The 24,252-nt window shown below is 38.3% G+C and overlaps 1 protein-coding gene and 1 non-coding gene across 3 annotated transcripts in view; one reads left to right on the top strand and one right to left on the bottom strand.

Annotated features, from left to right (window-relative positions):
* NT5DC1 (5'-nucleotidase domain containing 1) overlaps window positions 1-24,252 on the top strand; it is a 114,227-nt gene that overhangs the window by 53,510 nt on the left and 36,465 nt on the right. The gene's annotated exons all lie outside the window — the stretch shown is intronic.
* On the bottom strand, window positions 18,406-18,478 carry TRNAS-GGA (transfer RNA serine (anticodon GGA)). Its single transcript has one exon. It is a non-coding gene; the product is annotated as a tRNA-Ser (tRNA).

The following is a 24,252-nucleotide window of genomic DNA, read 5'->3' as shown; positions in this document are numbered from 1 at the left end:
ATCTACAGGATCTTACATTCCATTTGATAGGGATGGTGGGAGTGAGGAATGACGTTGAGGTTTTTGACTTAAACACTTAAAGGTTTGTGACTCCATCCATTAAGATTTGGAGTATGAGAAAATGAGCAAAGCTTTCAAAGATGATCATTTTATCTTTGAACATGTAGGGTTGGAAGTATCTATTGGGCTTCAGTTATTCACTTGATTGTGTGAATATGGCATTCCAGAGATAGATCTGATATGGGGATAATGGCCTTGGAAGGAACCCATCTGTAGGTGGAAACTGAAGACATGAGAAGAGGATATGGAGCCAAGAGGATGGAAGAGGATGCTAATGCCACATGTGCCCATCAAGTGAATTCTCTTTTTTTAGCCTCCAAAATTTAGCTCAGACAACCTCTCCTCAAGGAAACTGTGGTCAAGCTTAAAATAATTTCTCTCTCTGCTCCTACAGAGCCTTACATTAGCACTTACTGTATTTCCTGTGACTTATACATATGTCCTATTCCCAATGGACTCTATCTCCTGTAGCTTTAAGTCTTGTGTCAGCAAATTTAGAGCCAAATCTGTTTATTTGTCAAAGTAATCAATTTTCGGTAGAATGTTTTATAATGGTATAGCTCATTACAGTACAATAAAAAATAAAAACTGATGCTTTGCCATGTTAATATTTAAACATACATTTTAAAGATCCACAAAGAAAGTGCTTCTGACTTCTTGATTAGGCTATGTGGTCTCACCAGAGGGGAAAAAACAGCAAATCTAAATAACGTATAATCCCCCTCCATACTGCTAGTCTTATTTTCATAGCATAATAAAATACAGAGATGATTGCTTTATACTTTACCACTAGATGGCTGAATTACATTGCTTTTGGAAAAGGAAGGAACTCCTAATCCCTTGAAATAGCCTAGTGTATAACATTTTACAAAATGTCTGGTATATAAGTATGTATATGCCTTTACACATATGCACACATACATGCATATATAAACATATAAATAACTTAATCTTGAATAGTCAAGCTAGTTAGAATTGTTTCTTAAAAACTTTTAAAAATTATGACCTTGTATGATTTTAGCTGTAATTTATAAAATGTTGTATTTTGATAAGACATTTAAAAAGCCAATATATTTTAAAATCGTATTCTTGCACAGAATATAAACAGACATCAGCTCTGAAAGTTTCACAAATACCTTGAAGGTGATTTTACATCTGTTAAAGAAATAATATCTATCGTCAGATGAGTACATTCACTTTATATTTAAACACAGTGTTTTGTAGACTCTGTGTTCAGCTGGAGTTCAAAATGAAACAAAAATATTCCGTGTCTTCATTTAAATTTTAAGTTGTAACACATTTTGTTCCAGTTTCTTTTAAGTCTCCTTGAACTAAGTTTTGGTTATAAACACCATTCTTTCTGTTCAGGATTCAGAAATGTATTAAGTTGAACCGCATGAAATTACCATTTTTATCTATCAAAAACGGTCAAATATCAGTAGTTTCATGTAGTTCAACCTAATAATTTTCTTATTGTTTTAGTCGTTTTTATTTCTTACATTTCATTCGATGACCTGAATAGTGTTCCTGTCATTTGAGGGCTGTTAAGCTTTGGTAAGTGAAAGATTTGATCTTGACAGGATTATTTTTTCACCTTCTTTGTGAGACTTTGTGAAAGATACATGCCTAGAAATGCAATTTGGCAAAGTAACCTTCAGAGTAACAATGGAAAAAAAAGTGAAAGTGGTGGGCACTCAGTCATGTCCGACTCTGCAACCCCATGGACTGTAGCCTGACAGACTCCTCTGTCCATGGAATGCTCCAGACAACAATACTGGAGTCAGTAGCCATCTTTTCCAGGGGATCTTCCTGACCCAGGGATTGAACCCAGGTCCCCTGCATTGCAGGAAGATTCCTTACCATCAAAACCTCCAGGGAAGTCCCTCAGAATAAAGCTTATTAAATGCCAGAGAGTTTCCAAGGACCATTTTAGTGTAAAGTTATATGTACAGCACTCAGAAAGTGCAGGGTGAATCTTTGAAATTAGGACGGGCAATACGTGTCTCTAAAGGGAATATTTCTAGGTGTATTTTGTTTATGCGATAGTTGAAGTGATTGACCAAAAAGGTGTTAAAGCATGGGTCTAAGGTCAATACATTAATTTGCAATGTATTTTCCCCCTTGGAATAGTAATAATATTCTAATGATTTTATTTTTGGTTACCAAGTGGGTAGTGTTAACAATATGTGAAATTTTAAAATAGTTGGTGAATAAATACATTTACTACTTTAACAGAGCAGCAAAATGTCTGAAGTTCCTGTCACTGAGGCTTTGAATCTCTTCCCATCCCTATATCCTAACACTGTCCATGGTGACCCGGTCTCCTCACAGGGCAGGCATACTTATGACCTGTTTTCTTCCCTGAACTCTGTCAATAGATTCACCCAGACATGTTGTACTCCTTGCTACAGGTGATCTGACAGATATTTTGGAATTTTTCTGTAAACCTTATTTTTAAGTTTTCCAGCAAAATGTTGATTAACAAAATACAGAAGACCTTGTATTTGCTTTTTTAAAAATGCTAGAACAGTGAGGTAGTGTTATAACCATTTAAAAGTACCCTGTTCGTGGTGTTTATTTGGTAAACTTACAGGTTAATTTAATTATGAATGGACGAGAGCCTCCTTGAGAAGTATTTGGGATGTTTTTGATGATGAAATTAAATAATTCCTTATTTGTTCTGTTTTATTTCAGCCATGAAACAAAAAATAAAGCAATGTTTGATATGCTTTATTAAATCAGAATTAATAAAAGGTAGTATTTCTTAGCAGAGGCATCTTATTACATTTCTTGACTGGGCTATAAACATCCTATAAATGAGGAAAAATCCTGAATTGTTTTGAGAATAAAATATATTTCTTCATGAGATAAAAATAGAAAGTCAGGACTATAAAAAGAGGGTGAACTTAAAATCACATCATTCTTTATCTGTTTTGTTGTTACTCCCTGTACAGATTTGAAATGAGGCTGTTATGATAGAATAGAACTTTATTTAGGTAGGGAATATATAGACTTTATATGTGGCCAACTGAATGCAATATGGCACTGAAATATTTCTCCATTTGGATAGTTAAGACTACAAGTATTTAACATGCAAACTTTAGTGTTACAGGAAACATACAGTCTTGATGGTTACATATTGTGCAGTTTCCTAACTTCTCTAAGTTTCCATACAATCTGGGACAATCTGAGAAAGATAGCAATCTTTCATTTAGCACTTTATAGTAATAGTTTTCATTTTATAGTTCTTGTCTCTCATCAGCACAGACACCTCTTCTGGAAATCAGTGCCACTTGCTAGGTCATCTAAAAGACTATTGTAAATTAATCTTTGCCAAGACCATATTTGGGGATTAAATAATGTAATACATTAGGTCCAGTTAAAGAAGTTTGAATATGTCCTTTAGAGCCTAAAGTGAACAGTTTAAATGATTTTGAGTCAGTCAAGGATTGCAGATGTATTTTCCTGCCAGTATTCTACACATCAATGAAAGGACACATGAATGAGGTTATCCATTATAACGTTGGTCATAAAAGCAAAAGGTTAGAAGCAAGACTTCTATCCATGTAAAAGGAACTGGGTAAATAAGCTATAGTGTATCCACCTGGAGAAGGCAATGGCACCCCACTCCAGTACTCTTGCCTGGGAAATCCCATGGACAGAGGAGGCTACAGTCCATGGGGTTGCTAAGAGTTGGACACGACTGAGCGACTTCACTTTCACTTTTCACTTTCATGCATTGGAGAAGGAAATGGCAACCCACTCCAGTGTTCTTGTCTGGAGAATCCCAGGGATGGGGGAGCCTGGTGGGCTTCCATCTGTGGGGTTGCACAGAGTCGGACACGACTGACATGACTTAGCAGCAGCAGCAGCAGCAGTGTATCCACACAGAGAAATCATACACTTCTCCTTTAAAAAAAAAGCGGGGGGTAGGAAGGAAAGAAGGAAGATGTTCTGCATGTGTTCAAATGGAAGGATTTCTAGGGTATATAAGTTTTTTGAAAGCCAGGTACAGAATTATATACATTTTATGCTATCTTTTGTATAAATAGAAGTGGAGGGTGGTTTTAAAAACAAAAAACTGGAAGAATATGCAAGTAACTAAAATAAGCAGTTAAAGGCATTTAGGATTGGGAATAGTCTGGGAAAAATTACATTGATTTAAATCATGTTCAGTAATGAACTATCTCCTGTAATGAAATATCATGCTAGTAGTCAAAAATGCTTTTCTGATTATACCATTGCATAAAATTCTTCAAGTTATGTTAAGGTCAATATTTCTTTACTTTGAAAAAATAATATTATTGGCCTTTTAGTCCCCATCATCCTTTATTTGGGGGAAGAATAAATAAAGAATGTTTCTGATTTGTCTCTTGTTTTCCTGTTTCACATTTACTTTCTGTAGTGTTTTCCTTGGTCCCTGTCCCTCTAAATTTCTGAGAGAATTAATGAGCTTTAAGTATTTGGAAAGACCTATTATGTGCTCTCTGCTTTTTATCCCCAAAGTATTAAAATTAATACTGACAGACTATAATAAGTAGAAAGGAACCTGTCATAAAAATGATGTGGATAAAGTAAGGGACGGGGTGGGGGAATTATAGTTTCCTAACTGGGGATGATGAGGGGAACATGAGGTATCCTTCCTGGAGGCAGGGTAATTTAAAGTTGCCTTGAGAGATGGATTTCATCAACTTGGGGGAGTCAGGAGGGATGACACTAAAAATATTGTAATGACCCTTTCATATTTGCTTCTGACATTCAGTATATCTTGAGTAAAAACTACATTTGAAATTGTTATCAAAGATACCTACGGATATGAAGATAATTAAGCTTAGATAACTGACTGTGCTTCCAGTCCTCACCCTACCTTACTCTCCAGTCACAACACAGTTCCTTGTGTTTTAAGGACCCCAGTCTGTGCATCTAGCCCCTGGTCCATGGAAGAACCGTTTACTCCTTAGGAAGAAGGATTGCTCCTCTCTCCTCATTACACCTTGTTATTTTGCTTTGTTTTGTTTTTTGTCTTAGCCTAACTATACTCACTTCATAATACCACTTCTCCTCTAACCAAACAAGACAGGGAAGGGAGGAGATTAACCTTGGGCTGCAATTACCTGAACTGTTTGGGGTGAGAGGGGAAAACAAAGTGAAACTTTATTTGTATCCCGATATTTTACCCCCTTTCCCTTTGTCTCTTGGTTTCTTACTTAGGTTGGTCTAAGAATGAAGATCCCCCCATCCCATCTTTTGAATCAATTGCAGTGCTTTAAGTTTCTGTATAAGCGTCAGATTGTCTGAGACCAGTCAGTTGTTAGTGTACCTTGTGTAGGGGAACCCTAGGCAAGCAACTTTTATGGGCATCCACACTCATTTTAGGCTGTTGCTGCTGCTAAGTTGCTTCAGTTGTGTCCGACTCTGTGCGACCCCATAGATGGCAGCCCACCAGGCTCCTCCGTCCCTGGGATTCTCCAGGCAAGAACACTGGAGTGGGTTGCCATTTTTTCCTTCTCCAATGCATGAAAGTGAAAAGTCAAAGGGAAGTCGCTCAGTCGTGTCTGATTCTTAGTGACCCCATGGACTGCAGCCCACCAGGCGCCCCCTCTGTGGGATTTTCCAGGCAAGAATATGTTAGCCACTGCTATCTTGGAAGCCCAGACTGTGGCATTGAACTATGGGGACAGGCTCAAAGAGTTGAAACTGTTGAAAAAGCTGTCTGCCAAAAACCAGCGTCAGTCTTAAAGCTAAATAGTTTTTTAAATTCGAAAAATATTGACATGAATTATTGCAGAGATTTGACTCCAAAGGGAAATAAAGTATATGTGAAATTGCAAGTTTTTTAAGTTCTTTTTCAGTAGACCACCACCACAACAAAAAGCATAGTGAACCACAAGAGAGGGTATCTCCCTATCCTCCCCTTGTTAGGGCTCAGTTTTAAACAAATAGAGTCAAATTGAATTAGAATGTTGGAGTGAGCAGGGATGGAGAGAAGAGAGGCACATTTCAGAGGCTTTCAGAGGGAAATTATAGATAATAAAGGTCAGTAGCTGACCTGACCCATCTATTAAGCCTCCTTCTGAAAGCCTTAGATCCTGAGTTGTACTTCCTGTAGAAGCCCAAACAGAATAGTGAAACCATTATGTATAATACACAGATTTCTTTCAAAACCTTTCAGTTTTTACCTTAGAGCCGGCTTTTTTTCCACATTTGTTTTCTTGTTTCAAAATATTAATATATTAAAAGGAAGATTTATAAACAATTTTCCATTAAGCACTTAAGTACTTAGTAAACATCATTAGCTTTTCCATAGCAGTTGATAGTACATTGATAGGCAGTAACACAAACTGTGTTTTGCACTGTCCTACATTTAGTATATTTCTCCCTCTTAAACACCTCATTCTTCCCCAGTAATATTTCAGAAAGTTAATGGGAACTTTTATATGTAATTTTAATACAGTTTCTTATATTGAATTGAATACTGAGACATGTGGACTTAGAAAATGTCTTGAGTACCACAGCTAAAATCTGAAGTTCCCATTTAGAGTGCAATTTCTTTATGGTATAGTATATAGTTTTGACACAGATCCTCTCATAAAATGAATTCATGCACAAGACTCTAAAAATTAAGTTTTTATTACGTGAGCTTTCCATTTTCAACAAAGTCTCAGAACAGATAATTCAGTTTAGCCTCAAATTATGTTCTTTTGCTTTTTCTCTTCACTGTTTATAACATTCATGTCATACTTTTCAGTTAACTGTGTTTTTCATTCATGGGTGTTATAGACTTTAAGGAAGAAACTGGATAGAGTATATCCAAAGACAAGCGCCACTGTAAGATCTAGACTTTATTATTTCTGTGATCGAAACTCACCATTCTTAAGTATTATAAATAACTTCCATCTGTTTTACTGTAAATTGGGTTTAAAATATTCATGAGCTTTCTTCTCTTTAATCATACAAATTTTCTAGTTAAGTGTGAACCTTATTGCTAAATTTAAAATGCGGCTTAGGTAAAGAAAATTATATGATAAAATGTATTTAGAAGTAAAGCAAGGGCTTTTTTGGTGGCTCAGTGGTAAAGAATCCACCTGCCAGTGCAGGAGATGCAAGTTTGATCCCTGAGTCAGGAAGATCCTCTGGAGGAGGAAATGGCAACCCACTCCAATATTCTTGCCTGGAGAAGCCTGTGGACAGAGGAGCTGGCCAGCTACAGTCCATAGAATCATAAGAGTCAGACACGACAGCTTCTAAACCATGTTTGCCTTTTAAACCTTTTTTGTGATTTCTTTGAATTGTCATAGTCAAGAACACTTTTTATTATTTTTACTGGATATAGTTATAGGAATAAAATAAGAATATATACAATAAAAAAGCAGACTCACAGGTGTAGAAACACCTAGTGGTCATCAGGAGAAGGCAATGGCACCCCACTCCAGGACTCTTGCCTGGAGAATCCATGGACGGAGGAGCCTGGGGGGCTGCAGTCCATGGGGTCGCGAAGAGTCAGACATGACTGAGCGACTTCACTCTCACTTTTCACTTTCATGCATTGGAGGAGGAAATGGCAACCCACTCCAGTGTTCTTGCCTGGAGAATCCCAGGGACGGGGGAGCCTGGTGGGCTGCCGTCTATGGGGTCCCACAGAGTCAGACATGACTGAAGCGACTTAGCAGCAAGCAGTAGTCATCAGTGGAGAGAGGGAAAGGGGGAGGGGTGGTGTAAGGGTAGGAGGCTAAGAAGTACAAACTGTTGTGTATAAAATAAACTGTAAGGTATATTGTACAACACGGAATATAGCCACTAAACCATCACCACCAAAGGACAGATCCAGAAAACCTGCCTCAACATCTTAACATAAAGCCTGCCTGCCTGATTCATGGAAGGGATAGAAGGAAGCCGTAGACATATCTGGATTTTCTGTCTAGGTATAGGAATCCAGAAATTGGGTGGTCAAAACACAGATAGGTGGTTGTCAGAGACCAGGTAAGGGTGAGGGGAGTAGGCCAAAAAAAATGGGTGAAGGCAGTCAAAAGGACCATTCTAAAATAAAAAAGTCACGGGGATGTAATACACAGCTAAACAGTTAATACTGTGCTATGTATTTGAAAGTTGCTAAGAGAGTAGATCTTCAAAGTTCTCACCTTAAGAAAAAAAATTTGTAACTGTATGGTGATAGGCATTAGCTGGACTTATTGTGGTGACCATTTAGCAATATATACAAATACAAATCATACATTGCACACCTGAAACTAGTATAATTATATTACATGTCAGTTACTCCTCAGTTAAAAAAGACTTTGGCCAGTTTCATTAAAAGGGATTTCTACAGTGAAGCAGAAAACTAACTCTCAGTCTTCTGTTGTTAAAGCAGGTATCACTAAGATAAGCTGGTGTGTGGAAGTCAAATTACCAAGAGCTCCACCTTCTCCTCTAAGGATTGAATATATCTAACCCAGTATAAAGAAGCATGATATTGGTGAAGACAGCTTTATTGAAAAGTCTAAAATTTTATTTCCTTTCTAGAAACATAGAACAGTTTCCCTCCAATGATAAAACTCCTTAACTGATCTCCCCCCAAAAAACGCAAGCTTGCCAGAATAGTGAAAACAAAACCAAAAACAACCCTTGGGCTTACTGACTTAGGTGAGAACCAAAAAAAAGCCTCCGGCTTTTAACAAATTTGATGTTTGAGTGTTCACATTATAAACCATCATGCCCTAAACAACTCTTCCTTGACTCGATACACATTTCCAGATCTTCTGTGTTGTCTCTCATGGGTCTAAGGATACAATGCTAATTAGCAGTAGAAAGAAACAGTTTCCATAATCCTAATTTTTATCGTTACACAAATGACTAAGTCTTGGTCCTAAAATAGTCAAGTTGAAAAATTGTAAAATAAAATATGTTTATCTTTTTGTAATGTATTTAACATAATGAGATACTCACCTTGAGGTATTATGAGGGTAGGGATAGCTGTTTATTTCAGAAATAGAGTATAATAGGTATTCTTCCAGTATGTTTCACTATCACTGTCAAAATGCTTCTTGCCTCAACATTAAAATATAGAAATCTGAAAACTGCATCATGGCAGGAGTGTGTGAAAGTCTCACAGTCATATCCTTCTCTTTGTGACCCAATGGACTATACAGTCCATGGAATTCTCCAGGCCAGAATACTGGAGTGGGTAGCCTTTCCCTTCTCCAGGGGATCTTCCCAACCCAGGGATCAAAGCCTGGACTCCCACACTGTAGACAGATTCTTTACCAGCTGAGCCACAAGGGAAGTTCAGGAATACTGGAGTCGGCAGTGTATCCCTTCTCCAGTGGATCTTCCTGATCCAGGAATTGAACTGGCTTCTGCAGTGCAGGTGGATTCTTTACCACCTGAGCTATCAGGGAAAGGATTTAGTTTACTTTTCTGATCAGGCAATAATACTTCTATTCAGAGAATTGTGGTTTTAGCGTTCTTTTTCCTCCTTGAATTTATCAATCACAAAGACTTTTTTTTTAAAAATTCACATACTATATTAAATTGTTTTAATCATCCTCGAGGCTGTTCAAAAACATTGCAGATTTTTGGTAACCATTTGGTAGCATGATTGGAATCTAAAGCAGCTTCAGTGATAACCCAGTATTATAAGATTTCATTGGATTAAGACACACCTCTTGGGCCCTGTTTTTTTCTGTTATTACTTGGAGTGATTTTTTTTCTCTCTCTCTTTTGGAAATGCACAAGAATGTACATAATGCTAGCCAAGATTCTTTATGTATACAAAAGCCCCTTATCGTAAACGATTTGTTAACCAGTGATTTCTCTGAAGCAAATTAACATTTGTTAGAACTTTAGAAAAGTGTCAGTAGGCATAAAATAGCAAGAAGTCATCATCACAGTAGAATCTTGGGTTTTTAGACTGACAGATAACCATCCAGTTTTCTATAAAATTAGGAATTTAACCTAAGAGGATAAAGATTTCTATTTCTTTATTTCACATGATTATTATTTTAATTTTTTTAGTTAGATAGTCTGAAAAAAGATGTATTTTACTTTATTCCCTAAAAGGAATAAAATGTTTTACTATTAATATATATTTTATACATATTATGGGCTTCCCTGGTGGCTCAGAGGTTAAAATGTCTGCCTGCAATGCGGGAGACCTGGGTTCGATCCCTGGGTCGGGATGATCCCCTGGAGAAGGAAATGACAACCCACTCCAGTATTCTTGCCTGGAGAATCCCATGGACGGAGGAGCCTGGTGGGCTACAGTCCACAGGGTCTCAAAGAGTCAGACGTGACTGAGCGACTTCACTAAGAGGATAAAGATTTCTATTTCTTTATTTCACATGGTTATTATTTTAATTTTTTTAGTTATGTAGTCTGAAAAAAGATGTATTTTACTTTATTCCCTTAAAGAAATAAAATGTTTTATTATTAATATATATTATATACATGTTATAATTTATTATTATTTCATTGATTATTTTGAGGATACAAGGGAACTAGCTTTGAAAATAGTAAATAAATGGAAAAAATCAAAGAATTATCTCTTGTACATATTTTAATGCACAGTAACTAGTTGATGCAGGAAAGCTTTTCTTTATAAAAAACTTTCAGCTTAAAAAAAGGAAAAGGAATAGTAGAACTGATTACCACATTTTGCAGTTTCTGATGAGAAAATGGATCTGGGTAGTATACCTTTTCTACTTAAGTTTTGCTCTCTGTTTTTAGTTCCACTCCTGAGAAATTTTTTTAGGTGTAAATTGTGATCAGAGACATACCTCGATTAACCAGAAGTTTCCCTCTCATAAAATGTTAGAGTTGTGTCACTGAGTGTGTGTATGTAATTTTCTCCATTTTGAGTACCAGTAAGTAAGCTCAGAGTTCAGTTGGTAACTTACATGCTGCTGCTGCTGCTGCTGCTGCTAAGTCGCTTCAATTGTGTCCGACTCTGTGCGACCCCATAGACGGCAGCCCACCAGGCTCCCCCGTCCCTGGGATTCTCCAGGCAAGAACACTGGAGTGGGTTGCCATTTCCTTCTCCAATGCATGAAAGTGAAAAGTGAAAGGGAAGTTGCTCAGTCATGTCCGACTCTTCGCGACCCCATGGACTGCAGCCCACCAGGCTCCTCTCTCCATGGGACTTTCCAGGCAAGAGTACTGGAGTGGGGTGCCATTGCCTTCTCCGGGTAACTTACATAGAGCCCCAGTATTGGCCGATGTGTGCATTTTATTTCTTGTCTTATATTGACATTTTACTCTTATTTCCTCTGGTTGTGATGTTTATTCTTTCTGTATCTTTATCTTTTCCTAAGCGTTTTGTGCAAGTAATTCAGATCCTTTGTACATGGAGAGGACACATGCATGTACATATAAACAGATGAGCCCAAGTTGGATGACACTGAGTTGTGTTTATGGGACTGCTGGTCCGCTATCATTCTCGTGGATGAAATAGAGTTCAGAAGTTTAAACCAGCTATGCAGACTGTTTTTCTTCCTTTAAAAAGACTCTTGCTTGTCAAGTGAGAGTAAATGTTTGTAGTTGGCTATGGTAAAATGTTTTGAGGGTGAATAAAATGATTTTAATAGAACTGTATCCTTAAGGAAAAGGATACAAAAATCTATTCAGATGCAGCAGGTAGGGAAGTGAAATAATGGTAGGCAGAGCAGATCCCTAAATAAATGCCAAGTTCATATTAGCATCACTTCAGAGCAAGTACATAATTATTTTATTGTACATTTTGCTATATCATGCATTTGCCTTTCAAGATGTTTAAACTGATTTCACAGGAGAAATAAAATATATGCTTTTCTTTTAATAAGTTTTCAGAGCATATCGGAGTAATATGAACAGCATGATATAATGGAAACGGCACGGTCTCTGTTTAAATAATGGGCAAATTATTTTATCTCACTGAATTAACCTCAGGGCTTTTTTTCATCAGTGATAAGGGTATAACAATATCTATCACAAAGGCTGTAGTGACTGTTAAATAAGACAAGGCATATAAAGTGTTCGGCATGCAGTAGATAATATGTGTTTATTTTCTTTTCCTAGCACTGTATTTTCACTGAGGCCTCCCTGAGTCAGAAGAGTATTTTTAAAAATTATCATGCTATGTTTTCTTTCATTATTAGGTGAAATACTGGGGATTTTTTTCGTTGAAAAGTGAAGTTATTGCTGCAAGATGAAAGGAAGTAATCTCTGATGGTTCTCAGGTTGGTAGATGTAGGGTGAGGGAGCTATGGACAGTTACTTGAATGCAGAATGAGAAGTGAGGGAGACAGTATAGTGTTGAGGAGCTAGGAGCATTGCATCTTGAGAAAACAAAGCAAACGCCCTCCCATCTCATTTGTTGCCCTTTTTGCCCAGCTAAATTTAAGTCAAGAGCAATAAAAGTGAGGGTGGGTATGGGGATAAAACACCCAGTGAAGAAAGCTTGTACTTTGGCACAACCTTTTGCTTTATTAGGTCTTGAATAAAATCAAACAGGAAATTTTAGACCTGTGAAGCTGCCAAAAATGTGTTGGTCTCTGGATTCTTGACAGCTGAACTGCCAGAATCATGTGGTATGGAAAGAATTGTTCTTCTGCAGAGCAATTGACAGGTGTGCTGGATTTCAGTAATCTGAGTAGGTGCCAGAGGGCGGTCTTAGTTTCACTGGGTGGGGTTCTGTGTGGTGCTTCTGCAAGCATCCTCGTTAGTAACTTGTGTGTACTAAGTTGCTTCAGTCACGTCCCACCCTTTGTGACCCTATGGACATCATTGTCTGCCAGGTTCTTCTGTCCATGGGATTGTCCAGGCAAGAATACTGGAGTGGGTTGCCATGCCCTCCTCCAGGGGATCTTCCCCACCCAGGGATCAAACGCATGTTTTTTATGTTTCCTACATTGGGGAGGGGTCCTTTACCACTAAGCGCCACCTGACTTGCCCCTATTTATAAAGACCATTACAAGGAAATCCTAGAATTATGAGCTGGGGTTGAGTTGAGAAATTATCCAACTCCAGTTCCTTATTTTAAATGAAGAAACTGGGGTTGAGAGGTCTAAGATGACCTCCCCAAAGTTGCCTAGTGAGTGTTACAGTAGAACCAGGACCTGAGTCTCTGAACTCCTGGGCTCAGTGCTGTTAACAGGAGAAACCATTCCTTAGAAATGTAATATGTGCTTCTACTTATTTAATAGTTTTCAGCCTTGAATGTCAGTGTCTTAAAAGAAAAGAAAAAAAAAACAACAACTGTTTTTCCTTGGAATTTGTTACTTCTGACCTGAAACAAGACATGTTGCTTCAAGATGCAAAACAAGGAACAGCATCTGAGATCTTCAAAAAATGTTAACCATAAGTAAATAAAAAAACCCTGTTGTACTTAATATTATAGTTCCTGTTTCTCTGTGGAAGGAAAGAGGAGGAAAGAGAAAGGTCTTACAGTGCAAGTGATTTCTACTTCGTAGGTGCTTCATAAATATTTACTAATAGATTATAGTTTATTGATAAGATAAAATATCCTTCAGCAGTCACTGTCTAACTCAAAAAGATGTTTATGTATTTGATACATACGAGTAACCACATCTTGATTATTCAACATATATGGTACCACCATATATATATGGAATGACTTGCAGTAGGAAAATAGCCTGTCTAAACAGTTTGTAAAGAAAATCTTTTGCTGAAAATAATCTACAAAATTGTCTAACAGTTATGTAATAAAGTAGTTTAGATAAGTTTCTACAATCAACATCAAACTCTGAAATGTTTATCCTATGACCTGACTCCTAAAGTTGTGTATATCGATAGGCAGTATTTCTGTGCTCCCTAGGCTTTCAGTCTGCCAGCTTTTCATTGTTTATTGATGTCCTCGCCAGCAAGGGAGCAGGAAACATTATCAGAGATGAATTTAAATTAATTTTGCTACTTTGAGCTATATTGACTTCCCTTTCTATCCACACAGAATAAAGATAATAGAAATCATCAGCAAACACAAGAGTGAGAATTTGGTCTTATGAAAGGTATCTGATTAATCTCCTTTTTGCCCATTACTCAGATGAAAATTGATAATCATTAATATCGTGATAAGGATTTATCACATGAACTCCAGTCCACTGAATAGGTAGGTAGTGGTAGTGGATGTAATGTTTTAAGAGATGAATGTCAGTTTGGACTTAACTCTAGGTTTGGCAGGTTAACCCCTGTAAGTCTTCAGCACACATTTAAAATTGAGATAAATTGTATTATTATTAGTGGTAGTGCATATGAGGGTTAAACAGAGTCCCTAGTATGTAGTGATCTCTCAGTAAATATCAGCTAATACTGTTATTGATGAAAGGGATGATTCCCTTTTTGTATGTAATCAAATATTCTTATGAAATATGTTTCTTCTATCCCCATCATTTGAATTTTTTCCTCCAGTTTTATTCTGGTATAATTGGCATGTAGCAGTGTAAAAGTTTAATGTATGCAGCATAATGATGTGATGTACATACATCATGAAGTGATTATCACAGTAAGTTTAGTAAACATCCTTCATCTCCTATAGATATAAAATAAAAGAAAAAAATAGTTTTCCTTGTGATGAGACCTCTTAGAGCTTACTCTCTTAACAGCTTTCATATATAATGTATAGCGGTGTTAATTATGTTTATCACATTGTACATTACATTCCTAGTATTTATTTATCTTACAAATGAAAGTTTGTACCTTTTGACTGCCTTCATTCAATATCCCCTTCCTCCACTCCCCACCTCTGGTAACCACAAATCTGACCTCTTTTTCTGTAAGTTTGTTTTTGAAGAATAACTGACCTACAACACTCTATAAGTTCCTGGTGTACAACATAGTGATTTGATGTTTTAATATGTTTCAAAATGGTCACCACAGAATGTCTAGTTATAGTATGTCATCGTACAAGGATATTACACAGTTATTCACCATATTCCCAACACTGTACATTTCATACCTGTGACGCATTTATTTTGTGACTGGAAGTTTGCCCTTCACCTGTTTCTCTCATCCCCTCAAACCCCTCTCCCCTCTGGCAATCACCTGCCTTTGTTCATTTGTTTTCTATTTTAGATTCCACATATAAGTGAAATCATTATTTTGCTTAGCATAATGCAATCTAGGTCTGTCTGTATTCTTGCAAATGGCAAGAGTTCATTCTTCTTATGACTGAGTAATATTCCATTTGTTGCATTTCTGTACACTAACAACTGTCAGAAAGAGAAGCTAAGAAAACTATTCCATTTATAAGCACATCAAGAAGAATAAAATACCCAGGAATAAATCAAAGGAGGAAAAAGACCTATACTCAGAAAGCTACAAGACCCTGATGAAATAAATAGAGCAACTCAGAAAGCTATAATGCACTGTTGAAATAAGTTGAGCATGACACAAACAAATGGAAAAATAGTTCATGCTCATGAATTAGAAGAGTTGATATTGTTAAAATGACCATAGTAATAACCAAGGCATTCTGTAGGTTCAGTAAAATCCCTATCAAAATATCAATAGCATTTTTCACAGAATTAGAACAATTCTAAAATCTGTATAGAAATACAAAAGACCCCAAAACAATCTTAAGAAAGAAGAACAAAGCTGGAGGTATCATGCTTCCTGGTTTTGAACTGTAGTATAGAGGTACAGTAATCAAAACAGTATGGTCCTGACACAAAAACAGGCATACAGATCAGTGGACCAGAATAGAGTCCAGAGATGAACTCACACTTACATGGTCAATTAATTGGCCATATAATATAGTCAATATTATAATATGTCAATTAATTGACATATAATGGGGGAAAGACTGTCAATTTTTAGACTGTGTTGGGAAAACTGGATAGCTACATACAAAAACAATCAAACTTGACTGCTTTCCCCCATTATTTCAAAAAAAGTTGACATATTAGAGTTTAGGTATATATAAGAAGAAAGCCTGGACATTTCTTGCTCAAATTGAGTTCTGTGTTTCTGTTAATATTTACATTAAGTAAGTTCTTATTTTAAGAAACTGTTTTTCCTGAACTGTTTTCTTCTGATGTAAGTCAAAATCAAGTCTTAAATAACTTCAAACAATATTTGCTTTATTATAAATGGTAAACATGAAATTCAAAATTCAGAAGTTGAATTTTCAGCTTTTGCCTTATACCTGTATAGAGAGTCTAAAGCTTCAACTAACCAGAGTCTAGCTGGTCTGAATGCTGTTATTTTGTCAGGTTTTGAGGGCATGTTTCCTCTGTCAGGAATTCTTCCTCATGTTATGCTGAAACGCATTTCTTGGTGCTCATGACTGTAACTTGAGCCTACTTCTCTGTGCTGAACTTCCCCTGGTGTCCTCACATGGCGTCTTCTCAGGACCCTGGTTCTCCTCTTTGGTAGACCTTGACCTCTCAGAGACAGTACCCAGAGTTGTTCCTCAGAAGCTAATTGTGTGAGATGCGCCTGGTTTGTGAGAGTGTGATTGGGCTCGGTGTCCCTTTCATGTCAGCACTATCCTGCTGGAGTAGTAACCCCAGTGCTTACAGATGCTCATGTATTACCTGAGAAGCCCAGCGCTTACGAATCTTTGGCCTGCCTTGACTATTCAGTTTGTCATTGTAGTGTCTTTATGTAATGGCCTTTTGATTTGTGTTTTTCTGTGTTTTCTAGTTCTCCCAGTTTTCCTATTGTTTATTTATAAAAATCCTTCCCCGCCTTATCCTTAGTAAATAAGGAGTGAGAGTAGTGTGTTGCTTTCCATAAGAGTGCTCTAATTGATGATAAAACATCTAAACCAGAATCATGATGTTTTATTTCTAAACAAAAGGCAGAAAGAGCCCATGTGTTAGGCAGCTGAGGTACAAGCAAAGAACCTTGGGCTTTGAGGGGAAAAGAAAACTTGGTTTCACATTTGGAACTTGCAGCTTACTTGCTGTCTGATTGTAGCTGAATCTTTCACTCTCTGTGATGTTAAATTGCTGTATTTGTGAACTAGAGACGATTCTGCCTCCTTCATGGGTTGACAGCACAAAACAATATTTGCAGGCAGTGTTTTATAAACTGAAAGTATCATATAAATGGATCTTACTAATGTATACGGAATACACTTCATCTCTGTGTTAAAGGACACATAAGCAAAAAGTTATCTTTAAGAATTTAAAAACAAAATGGTGTTTTCAAAAGTTGATTGTTTTTAAGTCTGCTATAATGAACTTTGAATTTTTCATCTTTATTTGGTGAGCCCAAATATAATTTTGCTGTAAAAATTTGATGATATGAACAGTAGAAAAGTAAAGGCAATTAGAAACTCCAGATTAAAAAATGTACAATAATGTCATTGTGCAATCACAATACAACAAAAATGTGGGATTTTGAGCAATTATGAAAACTAAGAAAAAGAAATCCACTTGACCTTTATTCTAATAACATGTTCTTTTGAATGACAATTCAGTAAAAAATGGACTTCTGGAAGTAGAAACGTAATTCTAACACACTCCTTGTTTCTGTAATGAATAATATTTACAGATCACAATACAGTAAACACAGATTATTTACCTTTGATTTTTAGAAGCAACTCATTAAGCACAGAAAGGTTTATTGGTAATTTGAAGAAAATAAGATGATGATCAGATGGTAAGTTGTAGAAGGGGAAGGGGACTTCCCTGGTGGTGCAGTGGCTAAGACTTCACCCTCCCAAAGCAAGGGGCCCGGGGTTCAATCCTTCAGCAAACTAGATCCCACATGCCACACAACTAACATCCTGCATGCCAAAATGAAGACCCAACACAGTCAGATAAATAACTATTTTAAAAAAAAATGTAGAAGGGAGTTGGAGAGTTGATGGGAAGGAGAATTACTAATAGCCTATTTTATGTTGTGGGGAGTTAAATTTTGATGGAACAACAAATAGAGGTGGATGCACAGTATTTAAAAAGTGACCAGTAAGAGAATAAATCTGAATATAACTATAAATATTATAAAGAGGAAGGAAAAGAATAATAAAGGTTAATGTGAATTAAGTGAATTCTCATTTCTTAGTAGGAAGTCAGTGGATATTGTCTAAAGCTTATGAATTAAGTATATTACTCAGAGCTGTGAATGTAAATTATCAGAAGGGTTAAGAACAAATGACTAAAAATGGTGATTTTTGAGTGCAGGTGTGTGTAGAAGAGGGGTGTGTATAGGCCTAGAAACTTCAATTTTTTTTTTTCTTGCAGTTTTATTGAGATACAGTTGACATACAGCCGTGTATAAGTCAGGGTATGAAGTGAAGTCGCTCAGTCGTGTCCGACTCTTTGCGACCCCATGGACTGTAGCCTACCAGGCTCCTCCCTCCATGAGATTCTCCAGGCAAGAGTACTGCTATTTCCTTCTCCAGGGGATCTTCCTGACCCAGGGATCGAACCCAGGTCTCCTGCATTCCAGGCAGACGCTTTAACCTCTGAGCCACCAGGGAAGCCCAAGTCAGGGTATACAGCATAATAATTACATTAATGGTTATCACTGTAAGTTTAGTAAATATTCATCTTTTCATATAAATACGAAAGTAAACAAATAGGAAAAAAGCTTTTTTTCCTTGTAAGAATTCTTAGGATTTACTCTCTTAGCAACTTTCATATGGAGCAGTGTTAATTAGATTTATTATATTGTACATTACATCCCTAATGTATATCTATCTTATAACGGGAAGTTTGTACCTTTGACTGCCTTTATCTGATGCCCCATCCCCTATTCCCCACCTCTGTTAATGCCAAGTCTGATCTCTGTGCTGAGTTGGTTTTGAAGTGTAATCGACCTGCAGCACTGTTTTAGTTCCGGGCGCATCCACCCATCCTGTCCAGTGTTTGACACCTCCTGTAAGACTGTGGTTGGTAACATGGGGATGTTAAGGGGCTAAACTTGGCATTTGTTTATCACTGTGGTCTTGTGACCTCATGTCATCTCCAGGAATAAGATTGTATCACAAGATGACAGTTTTCCTTTCTTTAACTATCATACATTCCATAAGCATCTGATTTCCTTCATAACTTAGGTAGTAATAGTGAGAGTGGCACTTATCTCATAGGCTAATTATGAGTGTTTGATGAGATAAACATGTACTTGGCACAGGGCCTGACACCTAAAAAACACTAAGTAAACATTTGGGTGTTTATTGTTGCTACAATTGATGAGCAGTTACTATGTACCAGTCATTACAGTGCATGGAGTACTTTTACATATACCTATCTGCATCATCAGGATCTCCCCAAATAGGATCACCCCAAACTATACTGCCCCTGTAAGCTCTGTATTTTTTTATAGAAGGCAATGGCGATTTATGATCCCAGGACACACCTAGCTTTGCTCAGAAAATGTCCTCCATTGAATGTTAGTACCAAGGATGAGCAAGCTTTTCTAAAGCTTCCGAGAGGTCATAGTAAACAAGGGTTCTTTTCCTCTGTCAAACTGCTGGGTGCTCACTGACAGCATCAACAAACAGGGATTCAGTCACTTACTTCCTCTCCAAACTGAGGTCACTGAGCAATGAACAGCAGTTTCTGGGGAACAGCCATCTACTTAGTAAGGCTGACCAGTTCATTGGCAGACTTTCTAAGCCACCATACCATTCTGCACAGCTTATTCCTGAACTAGAAGATAGCAGATGCATGGCCCACTAGTAAACGATGGCATATATGGTAAACACATGAGCCATGGCTGCTTATTGTAATGAGCACCCCTTCTCCTGTTTGACCCACGTGTAAGAACCAAAAGTGTTAGTCACTCAGTCATGCCTGACTCTTTATGACCCCATGGACTGTAGCCTGCCAGGCTCCTCTGTCCATGGAATTCTCCAGGGGAGAATACTAGAGTGGGTTGCCATTCCCTTCTCTAGGGAATCTTCCCAACCCAGGGATCCAACCTGGGTCTCCAGCATTGCAGGCAAATTCTTTACCAGTTGAGCCACCAGGGAGAACTCTTTTATCTGATGCTGAGCCGTATCTCTTAACCAAAATGGGTTGGTTTTTTTTTTTTTTTTTCTGCTAATAGACTAACTCACTAAGCCACAGAATCCCCCCAGAATCTTCCACGATTGTCCCTCATAGCCACCAATGGGAAAGTAATTCAGCAAGAGTAGGGATGGCATAAAACTGGGTGAAGTTCTTTAGCGGTCCCTGGGTTTAGGGTCTCTCAGTGTGAACACTGTTGTTATTTTGAACTGGATAATTCTTTGTTGCAGGAGCTCTTCTGTGCATTATAGAATGTTTGACATCATCCCTGACCTCTCTCCCCTAGACTCCAATGGCAGCACACCCCTCCCCAACAAAATGTGTCCAGACATTGCCAGATGTTTCAGGGTAGGGGAGAGGAGGAGCAGGAAGAAAAATCACCTCCAGTTGAGAACCACTGCTGTAATACAATTAGAGACCTTTGTCCGTAGAATACAGAATCTCCAGTTGTTTCCTTCTAGATAGATAGAGTCTGTCACATACCTCTGTTAATATTTTCTCTCCTGGAAGGACTATGTTCTGGTAATGTCAGTTTCTTTTTTCCTTTTTCCTACAAGTTGTGAGACTGGTCTTTGAGTCCAGGTTCTCATCCAGAAATCACTCAGTAATGGAAAAGAACAATATTATCATCGAAAGACTGAATTTTATCCTAACCCTGCCATTATTAGTCTTGATCTTGAGCAAATGCCTCAGCTACTCAGAACCTTGGTTTACCCCTCTGTCCAAGAGGCTGTGGATGTGAGAGAAGCACGTGTAGCAAAACCCATTAGAAACTAAAAAGGAACTCAGATCTGAACCAGAGCTCTTCTGGAGGAGTGTCTGACTCTAGGACTGGGGCAGGCAACATGCAAGATGACTAGAGCATCCTGTGGTGCCACAAAGTAGGGAAGTGGTTCAAAAGAAAAACCAAAACATAATGATGGGATACGTCAAAGGGACCCAGGAATCAAGTAATAGGGCTCCCAGTGGCCAAAGCTGGAACCATTTAAGGACAAAATAAATAAAGTAGTATTGGATTATAACCCAAAGTATAAAATAAATACCAGTGAGTCTGTTGATATAAATAAATGAATGAATGAATAAATGAGGAGAAGAGACTGCTTGCCTATACAAATGAATTCCAAATAATTTTTGCAGACATTTCACCTTCTAGGAGATGGAGCATAACTCCCCACTCCTTAATTGAGGGCTGTGCATAGTGACTTCGCTTCCAATGAGTACAGAATGGTAAGGGGAAAAGAGAGTAACTTTTCAGTGGAAAAACCTGGTGAGCATTACCTCATCCGGGTGCTCGAGATCAGCATCAGCAGTGAGATGTCATGTTGATGACATAAATACCCTTGATATGATGTGAGAATGGCACCTCTCCTCTGGGCTCTTTCTCCCAAAAACCCATAACCCTAGTCTCACCACAAATCTCGGTCAAGGGACATTCTGCAAAATACCTGACCAATACTCCTCCAAACTGTCATGGTCATCAGAAACAAGGAAAGTCTGAGAGACTTGTCACAGCCAAGAGGAGCCTAAGGAGACATGACCACTAAATGTGGTATGGGATCCTGGAAGAAGGAGAAAGACATGAAATAAAAACTAAGGAAATAAAAATAAAGCGTGGCCATTTTAATAATATATCAGTCTGGGTTCATTCATTGTGACAAACGTGGAATATTGTAAAGTGTTAATAATAGGGAAATAGCAAGTGATGGAAATTCTCTTACTATCTTTGCAGTTTTTCAGTAGATCTAAAGTTATTTACTATTATAAACAGTGGTTATTTTATCCAGAAAGATATTAGCAGGTCTAGTTTATGAATCTCTAAGGTTTAAAATAGGAAAAGGAGTACGTCAAGGCTGTATATTGTCACCCTGCTTATTTAACTTATATGCAGAGTACATCATGAAAAATGCTGGGCTGGAAGAAGCACAAGCTGGAATCAAGATTGCCGGGAGAAATATCAGTAACCTCAGATATGCAGGTGATACCACCCTTATGGCAGAAAGTGAAGAGGAACTAAAAATCCTCTTGATGAAAGTGAAAGTGGAGAGTGAAAAAGTTGGCTTAAAGCTCAACATTCAGAAAACGAAGATCATGGCATCTGGTCCCATCATTTCATGGGAAATAGATGGGGAAACAGTGGAAACAGTGTCAGACTTTATTTTGGGGGGCTCCAAAATCACTGCAGATGGTGATTGCAGCCATGAAATTAAAAGACGCTTACTCCTTGGAAGGAAAGTTATGACCAACCTAGATAGTATATTTAGAAGCAGAGACATTACTTTGCCAACAAAGGTCCGTCTAGTCAAGGCTATGGTTTTTCCTGTGGTCATGTATGGATGTGAGAGTTGGACTGTGAAGAAAGCTGAGCATAGAAGAATTGATGCTTTTGAACTGTGGTGCTGGAGAAGACTCTTGAGAGTCCTTGGACTGCAAGGAGGTCCAACCAGTCCATCCTAAAGGAGACCAATCCTGTGTGTTCATTGGAAGGACTGATGCTGAGGCTGAAACTCCAGTATTTTGGCCACCTCATGCAAAGAGTTGACTCATTGGAAAAGACTCTGATGCTGAGAGGGATTTGGGAGCAGGAGGAGAAGGGGACGACAGAAGATGAGATGGCTGGATGGCATCACCGACTCGATGGACGTGAGTCTGAGTTAACTCCGGGAGTTGGTGATGGACAGGGAGGCCTAGCGTGCTGTGATTCATGGGGTCGCAAAGAGTCGGACACAACTGAACTAACTGAAGGTTTAAAAGTCTGTTTGTGGAATCTCTCCCAGACATCATTCTCATGGTGATGTTTAATGTCCTTATCTATGGTATTTATGTATCACTTAACAGTCTTCACTATGTTGGTGTAAATCTGGTGGCAGACCAGCTTTACTTTCTGTTGTGAGGAAATCCACATGTTCTCTCTTCTTACCGCACCTTATCAGAGCTGCCTTTACAGCTTATAGGTTCTTTCTTCTAACCAAGATCTAGAAGATTCCCTGTTTGGTTTCTGTTTTCTCAAAGAGGAATGGAAAAATGAGGTACTGTGGCAGCACCCTCTTTGCTGTCAGGTGAAGCACAGACTGCCCAGCAGGTAATGCACCTAGATATATGCAGAACAGGAATAGAAGGTGGGGAGATCCTTCACAATGGTAAAACCTTGGTGAGACATCGTATTCAGTTCAGTTCAGTTCAGTCACTCAGTCGTGTCCAACTCTTCGCGACCCCATGAATCACAGCACGCCAGGCCTCCCTGTCCATCACCAACTCCCGGAGTTCACTGAGACTCACATCCATCGAGTCAGTGATGCCATCCAGCCATCTCATCCTCTGCTGTCCCCTTCTCCTCCTGCCCCCAATCCCTCCCAGCATTAGAGTCTTTTCCAATTAGTCAACTCTTCGCATGAGGTGGCCAAAGTACTGGAGTTTCAGCTTCAGCATCATTCCCTCCAAAGAAATCCCAGGGCTGATCTCCTTCAGAATGGACTGGCTGGATCTCCTTGCAGTCCAAGGGACTCTCAAGAGTCTTCTCCAACACCACAGTTCAAAAGCATCAATTCTTCGGCGCTCAGCCTTCTTCACAGTCCAACTCTTACATCCATACATGACCACAGGAAATACCATAGCCTTGACTAGACTAACTTTTGTTGGCAAAGTAACATCTTTGCTTTTGAATATGCTATCTAGGTTGGTCATAACTTTACAGGATAAAAAAAATATTTTATGTAGGGGCTTCGCAGATGGAGCTAGTGGTAAAGAACCCGCCTGCCAGTGCAGGAGACAGAAGAGACACATGTTCGATCCCTGGGTCAGGAAGATCTCCTGGAGGAGGAAATGGCAACCCACTCCACTGTTCTTGCCTGGAGAATTTCATGGACAGAGGAGACTGGCGGGCTACAGTCCATGGGGTTGCAAAGAGTCAAAAGTGACTGAAGTGACAGCACACACCTGGTTTCTTTGTGATACTCTCACCTTTTTACTCCACCCTCCTTATTTCAGTGAACAATTTATTCATCCCAGGCATGTAGCACTCTATAGAGGTACGTATATGAGCATGGTTCATTATAAATACTGAATTCAGAATCACTCCATTATACAGAGCAGTGTTCTGTAATCTCTTAGTACTTAAGAACTGATCAATCAAGTTCCCTAATGTAACTACCGACATGAAATCACCCCGATAATGCTTTTTTGGTTTCAAGCACCACAGTGAGCTAAACATTAAGCTTACTGCTGGTAACAAAAGCATCGTTTAACA

Source organism: Bos mutus, chromosome 9, assembly GCF_027580195.1.
Source record: "Bos mutus isolate GX-2022 chromosome 9, NWIPB_WYAK_1.1, whole genome shotgun sequence".
Taxonomy (NCBI): domain Eukaryota; kingdom Metazoa; phylum Chordata; class Mammalia; order Artiodactyla; family Bovidae; genus Bos; species Bos mutus.
Note: the sequence above shows the minus strand (reverse complement) of the source record. Positions and strands in the feature narration are given on the sequence as shown.